Genomic DNA, 4466 nt, shown 5'->3' on the forward strand with positions numbered 1-4466 from the left:
AGGCCCGCGCCCACCGGCGCAGCGCCCTCTGCCGCGCCGGAGCCGCGGCCGGGCCGAGCCGCAGCGCCGGGGCCGGAGCGCCCGCCCGTCCTGCCCCGGCAGCGGCTCGGGGAGTGTGGCTTCGGGGTCAGCCTTGCCCCGGCCCCCTCTTGGCGTGACCCGCAGCCAGATCTTAGTGCGAGCTCCCAGTGGGAGCTGCCTCTGCCGGGACGGAGAGGTCTCCATGCTCCTTTAGGGATTGGAGTATTGCTCTTACGAGTAAAGGCTGAGGGAGTTGGGCTTGTTTAGCCTCAAGAAGAGACGACGGAGAAGGTGTGTAAGGAGGGGTCCCAAGAAGATCAGGCTGTTCTCCTTGGTGCTGAGAAATAGGACAAGGGGCAACGAGGGAAGCGGATGCACAGAAAGTTCCACCTGAACGTGAAGAAGAATTTTTCACTCTGCAGTGACCGTGCACTGGAACAGGTTGCCCAGAGGGATGTGGAGTCTCCCTCAGTGGAGATAATAATCAAGACCGCTCCAGACACAATTCTGTGCACTGTGCTGTAGCACGACCCTGCTTGAGCAGGGAGGTTGGACCAGATGACCCCCTGTGGACCTTCCCTACATGACCTGCTCTGTAGTTCTTGATTTTGTGATTGTCTAGTTTTGTCTCACCTAAATTTACCTTCAGGTGGTCAAGCAGATCTCAGCCCTGGGTGGACTCCCTCTGTGTGGTAGCACACACGGCTCTGGGGTCGTCCAGGGATGGATTTCACTGTCAGATTTCTGAACCTGGTACCCACTTGCTCCTGGGCACTGACCTCTTCATAACAACCACCTGTGCCAGCTCAGTTATTCAAATTCCAAGCAAAGGAAAATACAGATGTAGAAGTAGTGTAATAAATCATCGTAGTGATTTTAATAAATCATAAAGTAGTGTAATAAATATGAGGGAAAAATCATCGGGATCAGTGTTGCTCATTGTAGTTTTTGAAGAAATTTCTTATCTCTCCAAGCTCTGAGGACCTAGAGTTCAGAGAATACAGATTTTTCAGATGCAGCAGAATCATAAAATGACCTGGGTTCAAAGGGACCTTCAAGATCATCTAATTCCAATCACACTGCTGTGGGCAGGGACAACTTTCACTAGACCAGGTTGCTCAGAACTCCATTTAACTTGGCCTCGAGCAATTACAGGCCTGAAGCATCCACAGCTTCTCTTCCAGACATAGGAAGGATTAATGGTTTTAAGAGAATCTGAAATCTACATGTAGGATAAAGTATTATGAATGTGAGAAGCATGAACAGTCAAAGCTGGTGTCGATGTGAGAACATTCGGTCCTATTTCCTAGATTCTCACTACCATTTTTAAGCTAAGAAAAATTGTCAAGGGTATGTGAAACTACAGGCATGTTTAGGAAACCACTGCCATACAGGAATGATTTTCTCAATAGCTAATTTTCTTGCCCAAGTGAGGCTATTTGATAGTGAGGGTAAATTTCCTAGAACAACAAACAAACAAAAATAGAAAAAAACCCAAGCACAAACCCACAAATAAGCAAATTAAAAAAAAAACACAAACAAAATGAGAACTGGAACTAGGTGGTTCTAGTTAGTGGCATTTTTCTTAATTGCCACCAATTTTCATTACAAGAAAAACTGTCAGTTCTTCAAACAAGTAGAATGGTCTAAACCTTAAAGCAAACTAACAAGACCATAAAAATCCCAACACTTCTTGTGCATTACACTCACCCCACCCTCTCCATACTGTTATATGTAATGCTATAATTAGCTATTTGAAGGGGCAGCTCATCATTGAGGGTGAATTAATCTACCAAATACAGCATCATAACAAGATAACCGTTTTGGTTTTAGTTGGGTTTTTTAACCCTTAGGTCCATACTATAGAATTATAATGTTCTTCCAAATCTCTAACTCTGATATATCCTCAAGACTCCTGTTTCTCCTGAAGGGTGCAGGCCACTAGGTATGTTGTAGGCTGGTCCTGCACATTCATTATTGGTCATTAGAGTAGCCTCAGTTCCACATGTTATTTTGTGTGCTACCAATTCACTTTCAAACAAGGTAGGTCAAGCAAATCTCTGCTGAACACCCTATTCCTGTACCTCCACACAGATATTCAGCAACATTAATATTTTCAGTCCTTCAGTAAATGAACTGAACTGTGAATACCAGGCTTTAATTGCATAGTCTTGAGTGGTTTGCATAATTTGTTCAGCATAAGAGCATTTTCCTGATTAGTCCACAGCTGCAGAGAACCTGCAAACGTGAAATGTATTCCTCTGTGCCCCCAGTCTGTTGCCAGCCATTGCCACTCTTCCTTTTTACATTTTTGGCTATTTGGTGGGGTCATCTCGGTAAGCATGCATATATTTTTCATGTTAGCTAGTTCCTGGAATTCAGACCTTTCCTTCAGTATCTGTCACCATTCACTATGTAACTGCTCTTAGTTTTATAAAGAGATTTATATTGGTGTGGTTCATACACTTTCCCTAAATGGGAGCATGTACATATGAGGTACTAAGTGTATGTGCATCAGTAGAATCTTACCAACATATATACATAAGAATATACTGATATTACTATATAAAAAGCTTTGGTGAAGCTGTACAACTTTAATGGATATCCTGATGTGCACTTCAACTCATTTATAAACACAAATAAAAGGTGAACATGGGGGAAAAAACCCCAATCAAAAAATAGCTCAAAAAAAAGAGAAAGAGATGGGATTTTGATTTCCTTGTAATTGTTTGTTGAAAAATAATCGATGTGCTAGTAGGTAGTGTAGTCTGAGTTGCTATGTTTTCATTACAAATTAAATTGGTATTGGCCAGCAGGAAAAAGGTTGGAGAACACACAGGGTTGCTACAGCAGCAGAGATGAATAGAAAAACAGCTTCTATCCTCTTGAAAAGCAAAGAAACAGAAGGGGAAAATAGTCCCCAAACCACTAAGCCTCTCATTTTATTAATAAGCATATGTATGGAAAAAAGGGCTATTTTAATACATGGTTCAGCTGTGCTCTTAGGGCAAACTCTAGCTAAAATTTTCATCCCTCCTCTGCATCCTAGACACTCTTAGGACAGCCAGCACATGTATTTAGAAATGTGAAGGGAGGCTTGGTTCAATGTGGGGAGCTGCTTGGAGATGTCACTTTGTGTCTGTACATTGAATTTTCACTGTACAGCCTTTAGTATATGTCCCCTATATGTCATCTGTCATGCCTCAGGCCTAAACTCTTCCTTTTCATGCAGGTTGTTTTTGCCTTCTGCTACATCTTGTGCTCTTCTAGATTTGATACAGGTGGAATTTATTTCAAGAGAATTATTTAAAAGAAAATACATTAAATATTCCTTTGGAGAGAGTGGGGGCAGAGCAGGGCTGGTTGGATAGATCAGCTTCTCTGGCTGTCAAACACAGTCTCTCTAAGCTTAAAGGATATTGATGGAATATTGACTGGCTGGTCACTGTTCCGGTGGAAGGAATCTTGCTACTCAGTTGACTACAACAGTATAGTTAATTTGAATGTCTCTTTAATTAATCTTTCTCACAGGCTGTTCTGCAATACTTATGCCATCACATCTGAGCTATGTTACTGTTATAATTTATTTGTCTTTTCAGTGCACATCTAAAGGGATACTGTTATGTCCACGGGTGGGAAAGTGAGGCCTTGGTATTTTTGGCTGTGTGCTCTTTGAAACTGATTGCAAAAATTTAAGATGGTTATCTCATGTGTTAAGTCTTGAGGATTTCCTTCATAAACTGCTTGGAATATACTGTTTTGGCAAGGATGGCAAGAAGATTTTTAAGATAATGGCAGTCAAAATGAACACAAGACGGGGATTAGAAGCTTATGATGCCAGACTTGTCTACAAGTGGGATTCCAAAGGCTTCTGCTACATTGGAAAATTTATAACACTTCAGAAGAGTGATCCAAGAAATAGTAGTCTTGACCTACGTTGGAAGAAATGCTAAGCACGGGGGTACAGCTAACATCTTACCCAGAGAGCTCAAAGTTTTATAGAGCTTCTTCAAGGTGCATAGCAGAATGCAGATTGTCCCTCCCAGAATAATATCCTAAGACAATCTCTTTTCAAATATAAATTAAGTCAGTGGCTTTTGTTAGCTTCATTGATCCTCTTTTTACCACATGAGCTTGTGAAAAGATATCTATCTGCAACTTCTTTTTTTCCACTTCTATATTTTTTACCAAAAGAAGCAATTACCTTTTCTCTCCTGTTTTCAGAAACTTCATCAACTCTGAATATTTTCCCCTTGTAGTTCAGTGGTCCACTGTGATTCGCATGTGAGTATTATATGCGAGTTCCCATGTGAGTTTTATATGTACTCTTTGAACAGCTTTATTCTGAGCAAGAAACCTCCTTTTAAATGTTTGTTCCTTTCAAGGCTTGAATATTTTATTTACTGTGTGAGTGCACAGAAAGAGACTTCTACCTAGGCCAAGAA

This window comes from Taeniopygia guttata, chromosome 2 (assembly GCF_048771995.1).
Source record: "Taeniopygia guttata chromosome 2, bTaeGut7.mat, whole genome shotgun sequence".
Lineage (NCBI taxonomy): Eukaryota > Metazoa > Chordata > Aves > Passeriformes > Estrildidae > Taeniopygia > Taeniopygia guttata.